Genomic DNA, 24,606 nt, shown 5'->3' on the forward strand with positions numbered 1-24,606 from the left:
TCCTAACATTTATCCTAATGAACTGTAAATATGGTGTAGAAACTCAGAGAGCCTAGCAAACTTTGCCTTGGAATGGGATGGCAAAGGGATAACCTGAAAGGACGCATTTGAGTTTGGATTTTAAATGGGAACTAAAGCTTAGAATTTTCGATCAGGAAAGGTCCTGAAAGACAACCTACTATAGATAGTCTTGTCCTTTTACAAATAAGGAACCTGAAACCTAGAAATGTTAATTGTCCTTGCTGGGATCCAGCAGCATGTCAATGTTGGAATTAGAATCCTGTTATAATGCTCTTATTTCTACTGGAAATAGAACTTGGAGTACCCTTGTGTTCTTCCAGTAGAAGTAATTGTGTGGTGAAATGGAATTAGCTTTGATTGTAGTTTCTGATAGAGCAGCCTAGTATTTATAGAGTTACCTTTATCATAATGTTGTCTTACGGAGATGAACTGTTAAATTTTCTTTTGTAGAAGCCTACAGTAATTCTCCTGGTGTATGGACAACCTGTATCATTTTAATATTTCATTAAAGCATTAAAATATTTGCTTTCAACAAAAGGCAAGACAGTTTAAAATCCTGTGATTGGAATTGTTTGTGGCGCCCAGGTTATTTAGGAGCTATCAGTATTTGCAGCAAATATGCTAGAACACCATGTAGCATAATTGGGCAGATAAAAGAAGGAATGAAAGAATTTTATTCATCTGTTTTCTGAGCATAGATCCAGGTACCCAAAACTCACTAACTAGCATTGACTTATTTGAAGGTTGAACTGTATCCTAGACAAAACTTTTCTATAAAATATTACAATATCACTTTGTTTGTAATTAATTTTGATTATAAGGTTGATAAATGACAGTTTGAGGGGCCTTTGACCTTCCCTCGGTGCCTAAAATGTCTTTCCCTATAAGTGTATATCTAAATTCTTTACCATTTGTCCACCAATAAATTTATTATACCCTAGCATTGGTAATTTCTGACTTGAAGACAACTTAGTCAGTAAAACCAATATCCTCATCAAGAATCACTTGAATACTTTCTTTTATTTCTCTAAAAGGATAACAAAAAGTTTTTTAAAAAGAAAAAAAAAAACAAGGTAGTTGTTTGGAAAGAGAATTGTGTCTTAATAGAATGCTTGTTTTTTGTTTGTTTGCATTAACTTTATAAAACAGCCCTGCCAGGGCCAGGAATTTAGCTCAGTGGCACTGTCCTGCCTCGCAAGTGCAAGGTCCTGAGTTCGATCCCCAGTACCGAAAAAAATTGCCATGCCCTTCTGGGTGCCAGAATGGCTTTATTAAAGTTAGTTAGAGCCCATCTAGACCTAGTACTTATGGTGTCATTCATTTTTTGCAGGAGAGAGAGAGAACAGGGCTGGGTGTGTAACTCAGTGATAGCAGGCTTGCCTAGCATCACAAGACCCCGGGGTACAATCCCCAGCACCACCCAAAAAAAGGAGAGAAAGAAAAATTACTTTTCCCCTTGCTCATTCTTCATCTCCTTGTGTTTATCTCTGTATGTCTGTGTGTACACACATATGTTGCTTAGTTTTGTTTCCTTGACTGTCACATTTCAGTCATTACTTTATGATATTACTTAACATGTCTAAGTTTCATTCTTTTGTTCACCTAATTTGCTTCAAGAATTTGAACTGATTAAATGAAAGTCTCATAAAATCCTTCCTCGAAGTGCCCAGCACATACTTGAATCTCAGCAAATTATAGCTTGAATTATTTTGCTTCATTTCCTTATTTTCCTTTGTTTCATAATACTCTCTATAAAGTATTGAGTTACAAAGCAAGTTTGTTTTTTACTGAGAAAAAAATTCCTTTTCAGAACATAATAATTGTGATATATACCCTTCTCCCCAACCCTATTTGTCTCTCTATTCTGTTGGTGTTCTGGCAATTACTTTTACAGCGGCAGGTTTTAGTGATTAATTTTGAGGCCTAAACCTAAGCATTACTGACTAGAGAAAATCCATAGGCCCCAAGAGTCAGTAAGTATCGATGCTAATTTAAAGCAAATGGATCAATGATACTTAATATGTTAAATATTAAATGTAGAGCTTTTGGTTTAGTATTACTAATATTGCCAATTAAAACATGACTAATTTTCAGAAATTTGATTCACAGAAGTTTAATTTTTATCTGGATATAATCCACTTCATCTGACGGGGACTATAAATCACTATGAAATAATTCTCTAAAATTCTATGTGAACACAATGAAAATACTTTCAAGATAATAATAAAACAGCAGAGTAAAAGAAAGTTTGTGGGAATATGCGCGTTCTTCCTCCATTTTTGCTTTTTGGTAATTTCCAAACTCTTTAGAACCCTGATGAATCATTCTAGACATATTGTGTATCATTTTCTGAAATACTAAGATTTTTTTATCTCTTTACCTTAAGGAATATAGTTTTCTAACACTTAAGATATTTAAGTTATTTTAAATGATAAATTCATTGGCTGTTAGGAGATGAGTAAGAGGAATTGTGCTGTTTACTGAGGTTGATGACAAGCCTAGTTTTCTGTTTTAGGCACCAAAATAAACATTGACAAATTATAGTCTTATTTCCTTCTTTTCTCAGTTTACAAATAAGAAGAATTCTTTGAGTCCCCCAGACAAAGTTAGTCATTTCCTGCTCTGTGATCCCACAGCATTTGGTTCATACCCCATATTCTGTGTTTTGTAATTAATCTGTTTATATGTCACTTTTTTCCACCCCACCCATGCCTCCAAGTGAGTTCTTCAAGAGTTGGAACCAAGTCTGACTTATTTTTGTCTGCCATCAGTTCAGTGACAGGTGGATGAATCATGTGTTGACCAAGAGGTAAAGGGACTTGCCCAGAGTAACAGCCCTGATACAAGTGGCTTTCATAGCCTTGTTCGCTCACATGCTGCCAGGAATGTTTTCAAATTATTTGAATACTTGCTAAAGAGTTAGGGCTTAGTTTTCCCTCCATGTACCTCTAGACAGGTTCATTTATGAAATGATAATTATGAAACAGTGAGGATAATGCCATTGTTACCAGTCCTACTGTATCATTTTGGATATCAAATGAAATGATACTTATGAAAACTTTGGAACTGATAAAACCCCTTATATAAGTACACATATTGCTGTTATCCTAGTCTGTCTTGATGTTTGTTTATGTGTGGCATACACAATATTTCACAGGTATCATCTCATTAACCCTCTGTGAACATGTGATCTCGCTGCAAGTTCACAGATGAGACACTGAGCCTGAGCAGGATTAAATATTTCAACCAAAGTTCACAAGTGCCTGAAAAAAGACTGGAATCCATCCAACTTCGTTGCTTCTTTTCCATTCCAACCATCAGAACAGAGTGCCTGAGGATGTGGCCTGCTCTTCTGATGTCCTTGGGCTCCTGAAGGCCCTGGAGTGGGCGCAAGAGGGACATAGCTTTGTGAGAGAGAAGACCAGGCACATCTAGGAATTATATGTGTGCGTTTAGGTGCTAATCAGGGTTTGCCTTTTTTTTCACAATGCTTGGACATTAAAAACTCTATAAGGTAAAGTAGACAGTGTGATTTCAAACTGGACAGTCACCATCTACTGTCGTAACCCTGTCGCTGCAGAATTGTGGGTCCTGGCAGGAGGGGCTTAGCCTCAGCATTGCTTTGTCTCATTGGGGAGTTCTTTACTATGACTCTCAGAGGAAATGAAGGCTGATAAATCCAGCTGCTGCTTCCTGTTCCTATAATTCTGAAATTTATTTTTTTAAAGAATAGAATGCTTTATTTTTAAACCAGTGGAAAATACCCTTAACTTGTTCCTTGTTAATATTTCCTTAAAAACTAGATGTACTCAGTGGAGCTTTAAAGAGTATTGTGTGAGAGCAAGAAATTCCCATGATGCTACCTGGTATGGCTCAAGCTCTCTCTGTTTTTTTTGTTTGTTTGGTTTTTTTATTTTTTTGACAACACAGTGAAAACCAACTAAAGCAGATTTGCCTGGGCAGACAGCTCTAAGTGGGGCTGATGACATTACCGAGTTAGGGGAGAACTATAATTTATCTTTGGTATTACTATCTCTCCAGCCATATTTGTGCAATTCAGGTCTGGTTTTTTGTTTGTTTAGTTTTTTGTTTGTTTGTTTTTTGCTTGTGGTTGTGTCATTAGTGCAAAAAGAACAGAGTTGATGAAGAAACACAGTGTCCTCACATACCATTGTTTACAGAAAGCAGTCATCAGGTATAGATTACTAGGATGTGGTTTGGTAGGTTTGATTATGTAACTAGTGACGAGCTAAAAGTAATAGGGAGAAATTTTTCTCTAATGCCACTTTTTTTTCACCTCCTAATTTAAGCGACAGAACATTTATGTGACCCATTACATCTTTTCAGAATCACTAAAGGAAATTTATTTGACAAAATAAAATAATAATGTAATAAATATACCAAGTCCCTTTGGCCCCTCCATTATAAAGTCACAAATAATAGGTAAGGTATGTACTACTCTGTTCACAGAGGTCAAGCAGTACATATTTTGTATTTATGAATTGGTCTCTGTGAATTATTCATTGACAATAAGAATTACAGTTATAGTTAATATTACATGAATTCCAAATAAAAAGGAAATCTTCATAACCTAAATGTAAGGAGGAGCTTACATTGAATATTTGGCCTGACTTTTTTTTAACCATTACTTTTGGAAAAGTAAAAATTTGAGATTACATTACTTATTTGTGGCTGATTTCATATATGTGATGTTATGAGTCTCTCTGATTATAAATTCCATCCTGCCATCCTTGTCATTTTTGTGTTGCAACAGTTTCTTGACTGAAACATGAAGTTAATAATATGCCTTTGTATCAAAGCATTTTGTAAGGATCAAACTTACTGGAATCTGTGGAAGGGCTTTTTAAAAACAGAGGTGATGAAAAGACAGGTGATACTGTCATTAAATAGGAGTTAGGTTGTAAATTGTAGTTTCATGTTTTAGACTTTTGTCTTGGTGTCCTGTGGTAACAATTGTCTCCTTCATTAAATGTTCCTTCTAATTATTTGTAAGTTTTTGCACCCTAATTTGAGCTAACCACTAAACTGAAAACAAGCTGAAAGGTGTTGCTGTGGACTTGGTAGGGTTGATCAGATCTGAGTTTGCATCCTGTCCACATATATTAGCAGTCTTAGTCAGATTACTTAAACTTTCTAAACCTGTTTCAGTAAAACTGGAATCATAATGGTGCTGTTCATGACAGATATGACATTTAATGAACGTAAGTGTGAAAGTGCTTGGTTCCTCAGCTGGGATTGTTTTCTTCCTGGCTTCCCTGCATGTCTGCTGCAGTAGTCTCCCTATTGAGTGGTTAACACAGCCCAAGATTTGTGGTGTGAAGACACCAGCAACACATAGTACCTCACCTCCTTACCTCATCTTTTCCTCTTCATAGCGTATCCAAGGAAACAAGAAGTAAATTAAGCTGCTTAGGTCATTGACACTCTCCTTTGGAATAATAAATACTTCTTTTGCCACTTTCTTCCTTTCAGTGTGCACTGACTTGAGTTCTTTCAATGCTTAACCTGCCTCAGAAGTTTCAGGGCATAAGAAAGTCTGGCACTGTTTGCTTTACTTGAACATACACAAAGCTACTCACTTCTGTGGCCATGTGTGTATACTTCGGGTTTGGTAAGAGGGAGGTACTAAGTTATATGGGTTGTGGAATCATTTTGCAGAGGCACCTTGTTTTCCTGCATACTTTCCCAAAAAGGATTCTTCAAGTTCTTCCCCCCAAAGGTCCACAAAAATGTTTATCATATGCAATTCTACACAGAGAATAAACTGCCAAGAAATGAATATTGGAATCCTATTAAAGGGTATTATCGTGACCAGCTTTGAAGTTTCAATTTCAAATAGACTTAAAATAGCAGAGATCAAAGTAAATTAAATATGAAGAGTGAAAAAAACCACACAATGTACGATAACAAGAAGTTAGAAAATAATATGGTGGCAAAGGTTTATTAGCGTACAAGTTAGTTTTGATAGACTAATGGTTACTTGTCACAGTAAATTATCAACATTTTCACTTTAAAAGTATTTTCCCACACATTAGAGTCTGGAAGGAATATGCCTTTCTCAAAGTGTCATTTAGTGTTTTTCCCCACCCCTCAAAACACAGAAATAGGTTTGTGAAAGTGGACTAACCCTTTATGAAAGCCCTAAGACACAGATAACCATACACATTACATGAGTTACAATGAAGGTACCTGGACAAACACAACCAACATCTGGGAAAAAAGATGTTGGTTTTAGAAGTGATATGGACTAAAGCAGTTTCAATCAACATATTCATGTTCTTCTGAAGGGAAAATGAGGCAAAACCTTATTGCCATTCTGTGGAACACCGTGTAACTCAAAACACTGTGCCAAGGAACATAATTCCATTGTAGTTATCGTAAGACTAAAACTACGGACAACCAACCTACCCAATCAGTGAGATAAGTCAAAAAGTAATACCAAACTTCTGTAATACACCAGCGCTATTTTGAAAGCATCATCAGAACAAATAGAAATTTAATTATGTAGTGGCCCGAGCTACAGTCTGCACCTAGTAGTGAAAGAGACTCTCAGACATCCTGGGAAATAGGGAAATGCTCTGCTACTCCTCAAAGGAAACCTGACAAGCTTGGTGGTATCTGTTTACCTCCCAGTGGGTCTAGAAGTTCTACACATCAAGTAATTCAATACTTAATGGGACTTTTTAAGCAAAAGAGACCAAAGGCAGACTCTCTAGTAACATATGCTGGATAGATGAGTGTTCTAAAAAATTATATGATAAATGTAAATCATAAAATCAAATGTACTCATAAAGGTACACCTATTTTGTTACATTAAAAAAACTGCAGACTACAAACTGTGCATGCATACCATAACATTTTCCCTGGGAAAGCTGCTGAGTAGGATTTCTCGCAAATATTTACTGCCATGACACAAAACAATTAAGTGCAAACTGCAAGTAGAAGTTACAGTTTATTTACAGAAAGATTTCACTGTCTCGTCAAATATGCATGAGATGGAACTTCCCAGAGTTTATAACAGAACAATAACCACCACAGTCTGTGGCTGTCTTCCAAGTGTGACAGTTTCACTCCTTAGTATTCTGATTCTCACTTTCCCACAGTCCAGGTGTCTGAATGATCTTTTCAGCAAGTTCCTCAAAGGCACACTACACACCATCACAGGTTTTTGCACTTGCCTCTATAAATAACATGGAATGACTGCATTCAAATTTCAGTCCTTCATTCCTATGAACTTCACGATTTTCCTTACTGATTTTATTTCCAATTAGCATGTTTACTGTGTCATTTCTTGTACAGTATATTTCCAGTTCATTTTGCCAATTATCCAGCTTAACAAAAGTGTCTCTTGTGACATCATAAACTAATATAACACCCTGTGCACCTCTGTAGTAGCTAGGAGTTAATGTTCAAAGCCTCTCTTGACCAGCAGTATCCCATATTGCAAGTTTGGCCTTATTTTCATCCACTGAAAGTACTCTTACCTTGAAGTCAACACCTGTTGTGGCTGCAAGTTTTGGATCAAAAGTATCTTCTGTGAACTTCAGGAGCAGGCTGGACTTGCCTACCCCACTCACGCCAATAATAATGATCTTCAGGGTAGTCAACACGTCCTCGTCAATCCTGGCCCTGTGCTGTCCCCAGCCCAGCAGACGGCTGCGCCTCTCAACCCTCCCTGCACCCCACTCAGCGGATCCCATGCATGCACACCACACTGTGCTCAACACCCAGTGTTTAGACCTCCAGAGCCACCTTGGCCCCAGTTCCACCTCTGGTCAGCTCGGTGCATTCTTCAAAGTTTTATTATGGGATGAGTAAGGTGTTGGTTAGCCAGACTAATGTTTACCAACTCAGTGATGGGAAAAGCAAACATCGTATGTCTAAACTGTTAAATAACTTCCATAGAAATTGGAATGCCTTAATCTTTAGACCTACTAATTACTGTACTAGTTTACAATAATATGTGATTTGACTTTGTGTGCAATGTCAAAAAAATCTCTGTACTTCCTCGCCCTGTTTTCAGTTTCTTCCTCTATGCTCCTTTCCCATCCTAAAATGGGAAATTTTAAAATCCTAAAATTACATCTTTCATTATTTCTGCCTTCTTCCCTTCTTGCTTTTGTCCCAGGCTTTGCTTTTCTCCCCAGATATGTTTTCTGAAGAGAATGTTTACTTTTTCACTTGCTTTTTGCCCACCACGAGTCAGAATTCTTCACTGGACATGAGCCACTGACTCTCCAGGGGCCTCCAGTCCAGGTCCAGCAGTCAGCTGTGCCATGTGCTGCTGCCTACTGCCACTCTTCCTGAAGTGTTCCCTTGGTGTGGCTCCCAGGCCAGCCTTCTCTTCCTAATTTCCTTCCTTCTTCTCTGGCCCTTTCTTCCTTCGGTCTAGTCTGAGTCCTTTCTTTCCACCTGTTTCCTAAGTGTTAGCCCCAAAACTGGGCCTTTTATCTTTTTCTGCCCTGGGAGGCTCTCATCTTCTATATACTAATTACCCATAAATCTAATTCTGTCCTAGACCCTTCTCTGGACATTCAGGTGACCTAGCTCTCTCTGCTTAGATTTATTACACTAATTTTAGATAGCCAAACAAATGAATTTGCCTTGAAATGCTTGACTACATGCATTCCCATGCTTCCACTCACTTGTCTCCAGTCCCACTTCCACACACTTGCTAGAATTGTTTTTGTTTTGTTTATTTAAATAAGATCTTGCTATAGCCCAGTCTGGCCTTAACTTGTGGTGATCCGTCTGCCTCAGCCTCCTTAGTACTGGGATTACAGGCTAAAATGGACCAATGATCTCATTGCTTCACACGTTAAAACTTTTCAAAGGTTCCTTACTGCCCATTTCTGATTCAAATCTGCCAGTGTCATCATAGTTTCTCTGAATTCTGTTCCTGAAAAAATCCCACTCCTGCATCCTTTAACTTCCCAAAAGCTCCAGCCACACCCTTTTGTGCTCTGGGAAACCACAAAGGACTGTTTTGCTCTTGAGTATGCTGATATGAGACTCGGATGACTTCCTTGTGTACCTTCCTCTGAAACTTCTGGTCTTCTCCTTCTCTTTGAGACAGCCCAAATTAATAAAGGATTTTTGTTTTGTTTTTTATAACAACTGAGAAAAAAAGTCCTCAATTATCCAGTGCATTTTGTCTCTCACAGGTCTTACCCTATTAACATTGTTATAATATCACTTCGTATTGTTGTAATGATTTTATATTATACTAATTTATTGTTTTAACGATGTTATGTTTTATAATTTTTTGCTTAAAAACACTTTTATATCTTTTACTCTAAGCCCTTCAGTAGTATTTGTAGCAATATATGCATTATAGATGAGGGTTAACTACAAAAGGGGATATTACCCGAAAAGAAAAAAGAAAGGTTAAGTGGAGTAACCTAGTCTTTATGGAGGTTACAAGGACACTGAACTTGAAACTCTTGCATGCTATGTGTTCCACTTCTCCATGTGGCCAGACCTGGTTGTAAATGAGACAGCAAGGTGTTAGTCCTATCACCAGTGCACCCAGCTAAATTGGGGTTGATTATGGCATCTGTGTGTTACTAAAAAGTGGATAGGGAGAATGGTTTCTGGGAGATAATAAATTGTCTATTGATAAAAATGAAGAACTGCTTTGATTAAAAAGTAAACTGGGGGCCGGGGATTTAGCTCAGTAGTTCTGCCACCTTCATTGTAAGTGCAAGGTCCTGAGTTCAATCTCCGGTACACCACCCCCACTGCAAAAAAAGTAGCCTGGGAATAAACAGAATAGGAAAAAATGCAAACAAAGCTTTTGTGAATAACGAGGGGAAGAGAGGTTGAAGGAAGGGGAGAGGAATGGGGAAAAAAGGATCAAGATATGTCATGTACAGGTACAAATGAATGTGATCACTATGTATATCTAAAATGTACCAAAAATTTTAATTTTTTAAAAAGTATCCTAGGAAGAAATGAAATGGGCCAGGTTGTTTTGTTTCCTTTTGTTCTGTTTTTCTTCAAACCCATCTGGAACTACCCTGAAAGTTTCAACAGCAGCTTTATGTAGGTAAAAGGTTTCACTGCCTGTTTTTTCTCTCCCCATTGCAGAGTTAAACTAGAAGAGAGTTTGTAGCTCTTATCTTGTCAGTACATTTGTGGAGAAATTTGGTAACACCAGATATACAAGCATATATTTTATACAGACTTATAGAAGGGAATTTTTCTTTATACTTTGTTTTGTCCCTCATACTTTTTTTTTTTTCCTGTTGTTTTCATCGTTCATACTTTATATTCAACAATTTTGGTGTCTACTTATCACCATCTTCAAAATGTTTTCTGGTATATTGCCTGTTCTCTTTCTCAGTGGAAGAATTAGCATTTTTCCCTGCCATTATGTGTTCTCCACCCTAGATGTATAAATTAGCATCATCTCTCAGCGTGTGGCATAATTTGCATTAATTCCCTGGCTGGGGAATACTAGCATACTAGTAACAGGATGAATACGTGCTTGCTGAAATACTGATCCTCTCAGTGATTGATACAGGCCATCCTCCAGCTGTGGGCAGCATCAGCTGTTTCCTACTTTTGGCAGTACAAACTGCCATTTTCACACATATGCTAAATACATACACAGAAAGTGCTGTTTACATGGATGGTTATGTCTGTTTCATCTTTTTAATTCAGGGTTTCTTATCAAAAATAGTTGTAACATGCAACTAACTGTCAAGATAAAAAGCCAGTCTTTATTCATAAAATAGTGAAGACTAACCTGAGATAACAACTACTTAGAATGGACTATAATGGAAATATGTAATATGTGATGTCTGCAGATTAATTATATGTCTAAAAAGTCTAGGTTTTATTTATACAACTTTCCTGCCTATGGTATCAGATACTTCTAGCCTATGTGGATGACAGTAATTCCTGGTTTTTCTGGAAGAATCCCTGTTTGTACCTTATCCTGATGGCTCACTTTTGTCATTCTAAAAGCCTTCCAGCTTATATAATGAATTATGTCTTTAATTTTATTACATATTGCTGTTCTCCATTGTCAGACTTCTTGATATGTACATTGTTGTTATTTTAGATACTAATTTGTTTAATAATTCTAGTTAGAATGGTGGTAGTGGTCTATCTTTCCCAGAATATTTAAGGTAAGCTTGAAGAGATCTTTAAGTTCTTGAGCGCCAAGACTGTCTCTACCATTTGTGTCCCCAACCCCTACCAAATTGCCTGAGTCAAACATTTATCAAAAATATGAGTGGTAATTGGCTTAATAGCTTCACAATAGAAACATTTTTGTGAGGTCTAGTATGGGCAAGATAAATTTTCTTCAAATACAGATTTTCAGTTACATAATACAGTGTATAGTGTTTGAGATGAATTGATGAGTGAAGACACCCTTAAGCTTAAATATTTCTTAGCATTAGTAACATCTGTCATAATTGTAACTATTAAAACTCCAGTAGTTTATATAATTTGGGGAAAGGGAACTGATCATGAAAAGCTTCCAGTTAAATGTCCTCAGATCTGCTTAGAAGCAATATTAAACAAATTTAATTTAAAAACACATTTCTTTGTTTTATCAAATCTTTTAAAATGAGAAAAAAGTATTATTTAACTAAATTTACCAGTTTATCCTTAATTCTAAAAGTAAGAATTTGTGTTACTGTAAAAGGCCAGCCCTTTGGAGGAATTTCGAGTTAACTGAGATGTTTCCTAATGTCAATAATGAATTTCTCTGTGACAAATATTATATTGTCAAAGGCTGTACATAATTTTTAAGGGTCTTGATTGTCCTTAAATTTTGCATTACAGTGGTGCCTCAGTTCTCGCACAATTCTTTCCATGATTCTGGTTGCAAACTGAATACAATGAGAACCAAATTATATTCAATGGTTAGGTTCAAGGTTGACCTTATGGGGAAATTAAATTGGTTTGTGACCAGTATCATGGGAAGAATTAAGTTCATGAACCAAGGTACCACTATGTTTGATTTATGCCTTTACCTTCTTAAACTCTCTTCACTTTTGGCTTTCTTGACTTTTTTTCCCCGTTCTCCTTTTTTCACTTACACTCCTGACTTTGAGAGCCTCTGTTTTTCACTCTCCATCACCGCCACATCCCAAATCCTGGGCCTTCCCCAATATGTCTGGACATCCAAGCCAGTTTGAGGGAGTAGTTGATGTCAGAACAATATGTGTGCTTTGTCACAGTGGTGTGTTATTGCCATTTCATTGATGAGAAGTAAGGCCTGAGTTTACATAGTGATAAAAAATATCTGTATTTCATTTTACAGATGAACTGGTAAAAGGTAGCGATAGGATGAAATTTCAAGCAAGCTAACTCCTTAAGCCATGTTCTTACCTATTATCCTTCCCATTTAAAACTGAAATTCTATTTCAAATTAGCTCAATTAAAGAGACTGGTTTATTTGTGTATAAATTATGCCATTTGTTGATTATCTCATATAGGATTATAGTATTTGGTTTTAAGACAAAAGATATTAATGTATGCATTTTTTCCTAAACTAAAACCTCAGTATTCAAGTTTAATTGCAGTGTTGGCATTTTGTGATAAGTAAGTGGGTTTGGGGATACAGTTTAGATACTCTTCTGTAAGAGATTCACTGTCACTGTAAAACTATTACCCTTGTGTCTTTGCACAACATCACCCTCACTGTTGCAGTACTGCTTGACTATTGTTTACTTATATAAAATGTAAATTCCTTTTAATATTGACTAGAGAAAACCTCAGAAAGAATGAAACTATGTGGCCTTTTCTGTCGCCCTAAAAGCAGTAATGAGGAAGCTTTTTTGTGTGTTTTTGTTTTACTGGTATCTATTTTAGTTATTCTAGAAACTATATTCTGTTAACCTGAATAATCTTAGGCTTTGACTAAGGTTCTTAAACTGGCTCCCTTTTGATAATATTGCAATATGCATGTGTTTTCTAAATATATGTAAATACAAATTTAAATATTTTGGAATTTAAAAGTATGTTTGACTCCAGAATTATTGCAGTAGAATAGTCATCAATCATTTATATGTTAATAACAGTATAATAGTATTTTCCCACTAGGTTTATAGAGTTCGTGATATATTTCTTATCCAAGCATGTGAGGGCTTATTATTTTTTATTTATTATATATAGTCTGCCTACTTTTAAAGAAATTTGAAAGCCTTGTGGAAAAATTCATTTATAATAAAACTATATAAATGACAGTGGAAGAACGGAGAGTTTAATAATGATATGGAGAATAAAAAGAAAGCTGGGATCATGTTTACCACCTTGTCTGCTTCACCTTTCCATCAGTCATTATAAAGCCCTGTTATTTCTTTGGAAGCTGGTTAGCTTCTATAAACAATCCATTTACTCTATAGCCTGGTTGTAATTACAAACTTGTACAGGAAGCCCAGAGTCTTTTCATAAGAGACAAAAATCCAATTTCCACCCACCCACAACTAAAAACACATCAGTGACTTCTGCTGTCTGTAGTGTCAGCTTCCAGGGACTGGCAGCATCTCACATGGGACACTCGCTCCCTAAGCTCCCTGCAGTGCCTGAACTCAGTTTTCTGTGCTCCTATTTTCTATAGAGCTTTTGTGTGTTCAGGGCCAGGCTTGCTCTTTAGCCTTTTTTTACACCTTACTGCAGCCATAACTTCCTCAGAAAATCCCCTCTAGTCTTGCTGACTGCAGGAGAATCCCACATTTTTTTGTCTACTTTCATATTTTTGGCAACCAGGGTAAGGGTTAAGGCTTTCTGAAGTCAGAATTTTAAACATTAAAGAAGCTCTCTTTAAGAAAAAACAAAAATGAGAGATGTGAAAGTAGTTCAGGACCTTTTGAAAGGGGCTGGGTGAAAATACAGTTCTGCCCTTATGCTTCTTTCATGCATTGGTATACCAGCAGCAGCCTCTGCTCTCTTGGTAGCACTTCCACAGTGGACGGCTTCATTCATATACCCAAGGAGATGAATATTTCCTTCACCTGCACTCTGCACTCTAGGAGAGAAGGAATATGTCTGATTTTACTTACCAAATTTCCCCAGAAATTTGCATAATGTTAACACCTGAATGTACAGTACAGTATTGAGTGGAGCAGTAAATGTGTAAGTAAATAAAAATGAGGACTTAGACAAAAAGTGAAAGCTTGTAACACCTATATAAAATGTAGATGAGGGGCCGGGGATTTGGCTTAGTGGTTCTGCCAACTGCCTTGTCAAGCACAAGGGCCCGAGTTCAATGCCCAGCACCAAAATAAAACAAAACAAAACAAAATGTAGATGAATTTCACAGAAGCCAAAGCCAAGTAGAGAACATATGAGTCGTCCAGCTCTTTGTATCAGTTCATTTTGAAAGGCAAATTTAGTACCAAGTAGTAAAGTTGAAGTTTTATTGGATTTTTTATATAAAACATTTTTATTCAACAGTGAATAATGACAGATAGCTTTACCAGGGGTTTACCCCATGGCAGGCACTTGTAGGATACTTGGACACAGTGTTCTGCTTTGTTTATTGACTATAGTACACTCTGCACACAGTCAGATAGGACACTGTCCACTAACTCAGGGTCACTGTTCGTCAGAATCCCTCCCCCTTTGCCAGCCTGTTCTAAAGGCCAGAAAACACCATGCTGAATGAGGAGGAGGCTTGAGGATTTGGCAGCCTCGTAAGTGCAAGGATGCTTCCCCTCTAGAGCTCCCTTTCCCCTGGCCTTTCATGTCACCTGTTGTGTGCTGTGACCATCTTGTCTGCCTCTGCCCTGGAGATCATGCCTGCTTATCACCTCTCTCCCATCAGGAGTATGATATGGTGGAGATACACCTACGCGTATCTTTTGTCTTGAGCCAGACTGCCCACACATAGGCTATTAGAATGAGTTAGCTTCAGAATAACCTCTTACAAAGAGCTATTAATGTGTTGTCATATGGGATGTTGAAAATGCCTGTCAAAGCTGATCATTTTTTACTTTGGCATAATTAATAGTGACCTTTTCTTGCGGGTGGCATTTGTTTCAAATTCAGTGCCTTCAAAGTGCTCGTCTCCAATGCTGTTATATAGGTCTTCCTGATTCATTCTGCTAGCAGACCTTTTTTAAGTGCCTCTTTTGTGTTGCACCCTGGGGTCCAGCAAATAAAATAAACTCACCTCCCTGTAAGGGAGGAATTCAAACCAGTTGGAAGAAGAGTAAGGGAGCCAGAACTAAGGTTGTGTAAGTGTCCCAAACAGCCATTATCTGACATTACATTCATTTCTATTTGTAATGGCTTCAGTCTCCATACCAAGGATCCCTTTCAACTAAATAAGCTATTTATCAAAGGGTTAGAATTTGTATTAGTATCTAACTTTCTACTACTGGGGGGACGTGCTGAAGGTCGAACCCAGGGCCTTTTCACTGAGCTACAACTCTCAGCCCTTTGATTTATTTTTGCTTGAGTCAGAGTTCTGTTGTCATTCTATTGCCCAGTTTGGGCTCAAACTTGGAATCTTCCTTCTTCTGGCTCTCCTACAGTGCTGGGATTGTCAGTCTATGCCAACAAGCCCAGTTTATCTTTCTACCTTTGAAAAGTGTTTGAGGGTTAGTAGGATAAACACTTGGTCAAGGTTGCTTTTTAGCCACCTTTACCCCACGCACACAAGGAATAAGGACTTGCAGGCTCCCCATCATCGCTCTCTGCGTTAGATATCCATGGGTCTGTGAATAGTTGGGTGTTCTGCCCCAGGGAGAAGAGATTGTGGTAAGGTTGTGGAAACATGGAAAACTGCTTTGGGTTTCAGGGATCTACATCCTAGTCCATTTCCCTTAGCCCAGTTTCAGCATATGCCATGCACACTACAGAGAAATAGCTAAGGTGAGTAAACAGAAAAAGGAAAATTGTCAGTTTGGAACTAATGTGTCTGTCTTATATATGGAAAGAAGGTAATTTAGAAATGTAATTTAGAAATCTCTGGGCTAGCCAGATGTGGGCGTACACATTTGTAATCCCAGCACTCTGGGAGGCTGAGGCAGCAGGACTGCATGTTCAAGCCTATCCTGGGCAATTTAGCAAATTAGCAAGGCCTTATCTCAAAATTAAAAAGGGATGAGGATATAGCTCATTACAAAAGCAGAAAAGAAAAATCTCTGGCAGCTTTGTAAACTTGATGAGGGAAGGATTATAAAAGTTTGATTCCACCCTGCTCATTTTGTCTCCTGTAAGATGCTTTCACAATAAGAGCATAATTTTAAATTATTCCCTTTAATCCCCAGATCTAGCAAAAAGCCTATACCTAACAAATTCTGTAAGTAGTTGTTAAGTGAAATAATGTTTCTAGTAGAAAGTGTCACCCCAAATGGAGCCTGTAGGAACTAAAGCGTTTGTTTGTTTTTTGGGTGTTGTTGTTGTTGTTGTTGTTTTATGTGGGGGGGTCAAACTAGACTTTGCACTTGCAAGGCAGGCTTGGTGTCACTGAGCTAAATCCCCAGCCCAAAACCTTCTATCCTCCTGACTTTATGGTTAAGGAAATGCCAGTGTTAATTTGTAGAGGATTTCTAGGATTTTGTGAAATAAAATGTGGAAACGTTGAGTTGGGAGTCTCCTTTGTATTCCATGAGTAAGATCTCTCAAACATAGGCCTTTAACTTTTAGAACTAAGAGCTAAGACAAAAAGCAGAAATTCACAGCACTTTCCTAAGACATTTTTGTTAATTCCTAGGATAGTTTGCCTTAGATCTGTTAACATGCATTTAGCATTTTGTTCCTTGGCTTTGAAGCAAATTTTCTCTGAATAGGAATACTCTCAGGAGAAACCCTAAATGAAGTACTAGGATGCTTTTTGTTTAAAGTTCTTTTTATATTTCTTAAGTTTTGAACTTTCTATGGTCCTCTTCTTTCAGGTATTAAATAGATTTATTAAAAAGCTTTTGTTGATTAACAAAATGGGTGTATTTTGCCCATTGTGAAATCTGATAATAGTAGATTTTCTTTAAGAGACCTTTTTTTTAATCAGTTGGTTTTCCCCATAAGAATTTAAGGCTTTTTTGTTTTGTTTTTTGAGATCCCAAAATAGTATTGAAGGGAACTTTTTTCCCTTGGTACTAGAGATTGAACTTTGAGACTTCACACTAAGCTACATCCCCAGCCCCTTTTTTTTTTTTTTAACTTTTTTTATTTTGGGACTAGGGCTCGCTAAACTGTCCATGCTAGGCTCAAACTTGCAGTCATTTTGGCTCAGCCTCCCAGAGAGCTGAGATTATAGGCATGTGCCATCACACCTGCTCAGTAACTGTTTTTAAAAGTATGACTTCTTATAATTATTTAAGAGAGTAACCCTAATAAAGTATATTTTATTTGTATTTGGAATTATATCTTCAATAAATTATCCTGCATAACTATAGTATCTGTAACTACTAACAGTTATATATAACCAGTAGTAATACAGAGGTCTCTTAGAAAAAAATGAAATCACGCCTGCATCATTTTGGAGCTGAAGCATTTGCTATTTTCTCTAACAATATGAAGTTTTGCTATATAACTTGGGTGTATATGGGTCTGAATGTACCTGTACATATTTGTTTGTTTCATGTTGGGGGAGGGTCATCTGTTTTGATGATCTAGTTGGACCTTTTTATTTCAGTAAAGTATTTGACAATTTAACCCTCACCGGTCTCTTGGATATTCTTCCTTTGACTTGTTTATCCAAAAACGAGACTGTTTTTCAATCGAATCTAGAGATAGAAAATGAAAGTTGGTATTTGATTGGGTAGGGAAATCTTGTCTACATGAAGTCAAGTATTAGATTAATTAAGCAAGCCATTTACTTTTTCATACATTAACCTCTTTAAATAACATTTCAAAGCCTTAATAGGCATGTTAAAGATCCATATCTAGATAGGCCTAACTTTAAAAATTTTTAAGTGATCATATTTTCCTGTTAACAGTCATATACAGTATTTCAGGATTACGGTGTGTATGTAGTGATATATACTAGTTCAGAATTCAAGAAATTGTCATAATGGTTTTTAAACACCAAGTCTGCAGTTCTTTTTTGCATTCAAATTCAGTAAATACCTTTGAGGGCTTACTTATTTTGTGCCAGACACCCACGAACTTGGTGTTTCTAATGCATTTACTCTGTGAGGTTTTAATGAAGATTTGATAAATGAAGCATGGATGCTCAAGAGGAATAAGTAAAAATCTTAAAGTTTTTTCAGAACCAACTCACTGTAACAAAATAACAAGGCATTAATCTTAAAGTATATTCAATCTAGAATGTAGTCTAATAGTACAAACAGCTGCAATAGGCTACAGCTTATATCTACTTTTAGCGTTATGTTTCTGTTGATAGGCAGTAAAACAAACTGACTGAGGGATTCTGTATTTCAACAGCTTTACTGAAATAAAATTCACATACCATACAGTTTACTCATTGAAAGTATGCAATTCAATGGTCTTTATTATATCCTCCTCTGATTTTTAACCTAATGTTAAGAGAGTGTGTGCACGTGTGTGTGTGTGTATTTGCAGTAGTTTTTTAGACAGGATCTTGCTAAATTCCTGGGCTTGAAGTTGCCGTCCTCCTGCCTCAACTTCCCAGAGTGCTGGGATTGCAGCATGTGCCAACAAACACCACTAATTCATTAATTTTTGAGCCTGATTTATTGTTTGCCAAATTGCTTTTGACCATATGTTTTAATAAGGAAGTAGGAACTGGGTCATAAGCATTAAAAATTTAGATTTGATCCCTGCTAATTTTTGCTTCAACTTTTATTTTTTGCTATTTTTTGTTATTTTTTGATCAGCTTTGACCATCCAAAGTCCAGTAATTCACCTCTTTCAAAAAGTTCTAGTACAAAAAGGCTTTCTTGATTTCCATGAAAATTGTTTACTTCCAGGAATATTAAGCTGATTTTCAGCTGTGCTATTGATGAAGAAAAGCACTAGAATGTGAATTTTACTTCCTCATAAATTTTAAGTCCTTTGTAATAGATAGCACTATCTTTTGAAGGAGAGCCTAAAGAATATATGCAGTTAATACATACTAATTAATCGTGCCTTACTTAGGTCCAAAAAAAGCACCACAAATTTCCTGATAACCAATTATAGCCATTCTGAATTCTGATTTACTAAGGAGATTAAAGCTAAAAATGCCAGAATTCAGATAGAGGTTCCCCTTTCTCATCAACTTGACTTCTCATTGAAAAGTCACCTAAGAATCATATTACTTAATACACTGTATTATATGAATGTATATTTGATATATCTTACACACACATATGTACACACTCAGTATATGAAAGTTGCTTTTCAAAGTGATATTGCATGTTTAATTCAGTTATGGTTGAAACCACTTCCTGGGAGATAGGAAAGCCAAGTGTCATTATATCAGAATTTGGTGGGTAAAAATGGATTAAAAAACATTAGTTCAAGTCCTGTGTTTGAGATGCAAGCTAGTTAGTGGCCCGGTATTCCAGGAAAGTACTAGTTTCCTGCCTGTGTCCAAGATACCTTGGTGTCATCCATTCCTTGGTTTACCCTAAGGCGTGGTACCTCCGCGGGGTATACTAGACTACTACTGGGAAAACACCATCAGTTTCCCTGGCCTGAGAGAAGGGATGTGTTCTCCCTAGAGTACAAAGAAACTGGCATAGAAAGAAGGTACATACAATGGAGGAACATGAAAACATGCAAAAGCTCTGGCTGGAAAAGGCTGGATGTGTATACATGAAGCATACAAAGAACACTGCCTGGATCCCATTAAACCTTCATAGACTTCTCTAGTCTGCTGAGGGGCTGAAATTTACCCTTGAGAGGTTAAGAAGTAGGTTTACAAAGTTAAGCTGTGAAAGCCAAATAATTGGTAGTGGAATCCTGGATTTAAAATCCCATCTAAGGCCAAAGCATAGGTTCTCTACCAGAGTGCATCACCTCTTATTTATCATATTTGCAGCACTTTAGTTAGTAAACTTTCTTCGTATGTAAACTCTCAGTTGATTCTCACAATAACATGTGATTTAGGCATTCTTACTGTCCAATAGTACAAAGCTTAGAAGCTTACATGGCCTTTCTAACCAAGTTAAATCAGAGCTAACAGAATCTCTTTTTGTATACCAGTGTCTGTATTGTTAGCAAAAGGTTGACTGCTGAAAGAACAAATTTCTCACTCTTGTCCTTGGCTCTTGGGGAGACAGAGCAATGAAGTTGTTTAATTACCACTGTAAGGCAGTTTTTCAGGACATTGACCCAAGTCAAGGAAATCACCAGACATTTACCAGGTACTGTTGGGTGGAGAGCCCCAGGGGGACAGAGATGATGTAGGTAGTCCTTGCCTACAAGGAGCTCCCACTTTAGTGGGGGATGATAAGCAGTGAAAGAAAGGTTAAGAAAATTGCTCTGACCTGGTGATACAAGAGAGTCTCACGCCTCAGTCTGCATGTGGTAATTGGGAAGACTTCACTGAAGGTTGGTTCTTTGTTTGTTTGTTTGTTTTTTGAAACAGGGTCTTACTATGTAGTTGAGACTGACCTGGAATTCACTATTTAGCCCAGGATGTTCTTGAACTCACAGCAATCCTCCTGCCTCAGCCTCCCAAGTACTGGGATTATAGGCATGTGCCACCATGCCCGGCTGAAGGTTGATTCTTAAACTGAGACAAGAAGGAGCAGAGAGAACTAGAAAGGATAGGGAATACAGGTTTGACCCAAGAAATATAAATGCAAATGCACAGATGTGACAGAAATTATATTAGAGAAACTACCAGTAATTCTGATGTTTTACCCCATTTCATTTATCCATTCTTCTGCTGATAGGCCTTTGGATAGCATCCAGTTTGAGGCTAATAGGTGATATTACAAGAATTCTTATACATGTCTTTTGACAGGTATGTGTCCTGAGTATGTACTTAGCATTGTGATTGCTAAGTTACAGAGTATGCATTCAGTTTGGTGAGATAATACCACAAAGTTTCCCAGTGTAGTTATGCAGAGTCATAATTCCCACCAATAGTGTATGATTTTCATTTGCTCCCACATCCTCAGCAGTGCCTATGTTTTTCATTTTAGGGGTTCTGATGGATTTATAACATTATATAACATTTTTTAAAATGGAGCCATTCCTTTGATTCTCAAGCCTAAGACTAAACTTTTCACCGATTTATTTCCAAGGATGCAAAAGTAGGGATTTGTATCAGATGTAAATTTCCTAGGACAGTATTTGGTGTATGGATGGAAAATAGCAAACAATGTAATTGAAGAAACTAGGATTGGAAACAGTTCACTTTAGACTATATGACAGGAATTTACATAAAAGACAGTTCTTGACCTGGAAATTAGAGAGTGATTTTTTTCTTTCAGAATTGGGCTGGAGGATATGCAGAGGCAAAATAATCCTTGGTGGGGTGGCAGAGTAGACAGTATACTAGAAAAGAACTCATTTAAACTAGGATTTGTTGCATGCTGTTCTAAAGTTAATTGGCTCTATTACCCTTGCTGGAAAGGGGTGGAACAGAGTGAAATTATAGTACTCTATATTCCTGTGTTCTCTGCCACTACCTTTTCATTCTTTTTTTGTCCTTTTTAAACACAATCAGCCTGCTCCTGGAATCAAAGCATGTCCTAAGTATAAGGTGTATGAAAACCACCACTGAAGCTTTGACAGCTTCAGAATATCACCACTTACAAAGGATTCCACAGATTCTTTGCTGTGTGTGCCCTTTTTTGTGTTTTTGTTTTTTTGGGGTTTTTTTTTTTGTGTGTGTGTATTGTTGTTGTTGAGGCATGGAATAGTTTTATTTTTACACGGCTCCAGCTTACTTTGTGATGGCAATTAAGCTTATAAAATACCACATGCTGTATGTGAACCACTAATTAATAAATGTTCTCATATGTTTATGCTGCCAAAAGTGATAATCAAGTAATTATACATTTTTCATTGATTGAACACCGCATATGTGTCAAACATTGGAAGTAAGATGACCATAGTTCCTGGCTCATTTTATTAAGCTTGTGGAAAATCATATAAGCAAACACCATGTAATGAGGACTATAATGGTCAGAAATACAGAATCCTGTACAAGGACATTAGAGGAGCCCCTCACTGAGACTAGAAGACAGTGAAAGCTTCCTGGGAAAGACAACAGAAACCAGATAGTTTAATGAAAGGAGTGTGAAAGAAGTATTCCAGGTAGAGAAAACAGTGTGTGGGAGAGGGGCTGAGAACAAGAGAAATGGCTTTTTGGAGATACCAGAAGTTACCAAGATAGAACATGAGGTGTCTGGAGATGAAAAGGGTTTAAAGGACCTTGTGTTAATTAGCTTTTCTGTTGCTGGAACTCATACCTTGCCACCAAATGCTTTGGGTGCTGGATATGAAATTAATGGACTTCATGTTTGCTCTCCTGAGTTTGATCTTGTTTTAGTCCTCTTCCTTTCATCCTATTTCTCTCTTAGGATGGGAATGTTTAACTTGTGCCATTGTATGTTGTATGAATTTAACTTTCTTTTTGATCTGTACAGGGACTCACAGCTAAGAATTTGCCTTGAGCTTCTGGCTTAAACCTTTAAACAATGCTGGAACCTTTAAGACTTTAGTAACTCCTGCATATGGATGGAGTATATTTTGCATAGTGAGGTGGATGTGGACCTTTGGGGGCTACAGACAGCATCTGATGGTTTAGATATGAAATGTCCCTCAAAAATCTCACGTGTTCAGAAGTGGGGCTTTTGGAAGATGATTGTGTCATGGTGACATTATACCTATCAGTGACTTTATCCACTGATGAGTTTACTGCTGAATATGCCATTAGCAGGTCGGGCCCAGTTGGAGGAGATAGATCATTGGAGCTGTGCCTTTGGAGGGTCTCCCCACCATCCCCACACCCCCTTGTCTGTCCCTGGGCTCTCCCTGTACTCTTTGCTCTCTGGATGCCATAAATTGAGGCTTCCTCCAGAAGCCCTTCCACCTTGCTTTTCTTGCATTGGAGTCAACCAACCAGATTTTGAAACTAAACATCAAAATAAAGTTCTTGTCCTTAAATTGAGGGTGTCAGGTACATTATATTGTCCCAGCAAGAGGAAAGCTGACCAATACGTTTGGTTGTTTCTTTTTTACAAGTCCAGGAAACCACGCATTTCTTAGCCCTAAAGTCTGGGAATGTGATTTTTAGCAATTTTCACAAATTATAAGAACTCAGTAGTTTAGATGTTTAAAGTTCTCAGACTTATGTTTACCTGGTTGAGATATTTGATTTACAAAACCAGTCATCTCTAGAGGTAAAGATTGCTAGTACAACTGAATAATTATATTGTGTTAGGAAATTATAAATGCACCTACTCTTTACAATATTAGTTATATGGGAGGGTTTCAGAAAAAAGTGAGATGGTTTGGAGGGGTCTCCAAATTCTAATGCTACTCTTCTCCATTTTGTCATCCAAAAAGGACACTAGTAATTGGCCATAGTACTATTTGCTGAATCCAGAGTTAGAATCAGCATCCTTCCAGCACATATAGCAGGCAGCTCTTACACAGAATGATTAAAATCTCATTTTTTACCCTTCATTTTTTTAAAAACTGCATTCCCAAAATCTTGAGTACTTGTCCTTTTTTTGTGTTTTGTTTTTATTAAGTATCTTTTTTACAGTACAGAACAATAATGTTCATTTGAGGTGAATTGGTGCATACATATAAAGCATATTTTGATCACTTTTTACTTCTTCACCCCTCTTTTCTCTCCCTCCTCCTACCTACCTCCAAGAGTCTTGCTTTCAGTTAACTCTTATCGCTTCTTCATTTTATTCATTTATATTTAAGCTCCTTATATGAGAAAAGGTGACACTTAACTTTCTGAGTCTTATTTTACTTAGCATGATGGTCTCAGGTTTCATCTATTTCTCTACAAATGGCAGGATTTCATTTTTCTTTATCACTGAATAATGTTCCATTACATCTACATACCACATTTTCTTTTATCCATTTATCTGTGATGTCTAGTACTTCTTGTTAATTGGTTACAGCAGTGGGAATAAATGAATACCGAAAACAATGAGTACCAGATTGTTTTGGCTGGATAAGAGTAGTGAGTCATGAGGGAATTGACACTGAAAGTTCTAGTTTGGGTATCAAGTATCAAAGATGAGTACTGGGGGGATGTTGCATCAAAATGCAGTGAGTACCAAATTCAATGAGTTTAAAAGCAATCCAGTACTAACATATGACTGTGGTGCATGATATCTTTAACTCAGGAATATATCCTGGTGAGCTATAGCTAAGTCAAATGGTGTTTTTAGTTTTAGTTTTTGAGGGATCCCCGTACTGATTTCCGTAGTGGTTATACTGTTTTACATCTTTACCAACAATGTAGAAGGCTTCCTCTCCCAGCCTCTTTTCTTTCCCAGCATTCTTTAGGGTGTGCATGCTGTATGTGTGTTTGTGTGTGCGTTCTTCAGTATAGCCATTCTGCCTGGGATAATGTGAATCTTAAACTTGCTTTGATTTGCATTTTCCAAATGTGTGAAGATATTGAATATTTTCATGTACTTATTTGCCATGTATACTTCTAGGAATTATTCTGTTCATTTGCCTTTTTTTTTTTTTTTTTTTTTT

The 24,606-nt window shown here is 37.1% G+C and overlaps 1 protein-coding gene and 1 pseudogene across 5 annotated transcripts in view; one reads left to right on the forward strand and one right to left on the reverse strand.

Moving 5' to 3' along the window:
- Lrrc8d (leucine rich repeat containing 8 VRAC subunit D) overlaps positions 1–24,606 on the forward strand; it is a 120,469-nt gene that overhangs the window by 86,462 nt on the left and 9,401 nt on the right. The gene's annotated exons all lie outside the window — the stretch shown is intronic.
- Positions 7,023–7,742, reverse strand: LOC104855725 (annotated as a pseudogene).

This window comes from Fukomys damarensis, unplaced genomic scaffold (assembly GCF_012274545.1).
Source record: "Fukomys damarensis isolate Sample0158 unplaced genomic scaffold, DMR_v1.0_HiC HiC_scaffold_33, whole genome shotgun sequence".
Classification (NCBI taxonomy): Eukaryota; Metazoa; Chordata; class Mammalia; order Rodentia; family Bathyergidae; genus Fukomys; species Fukomys damarensis.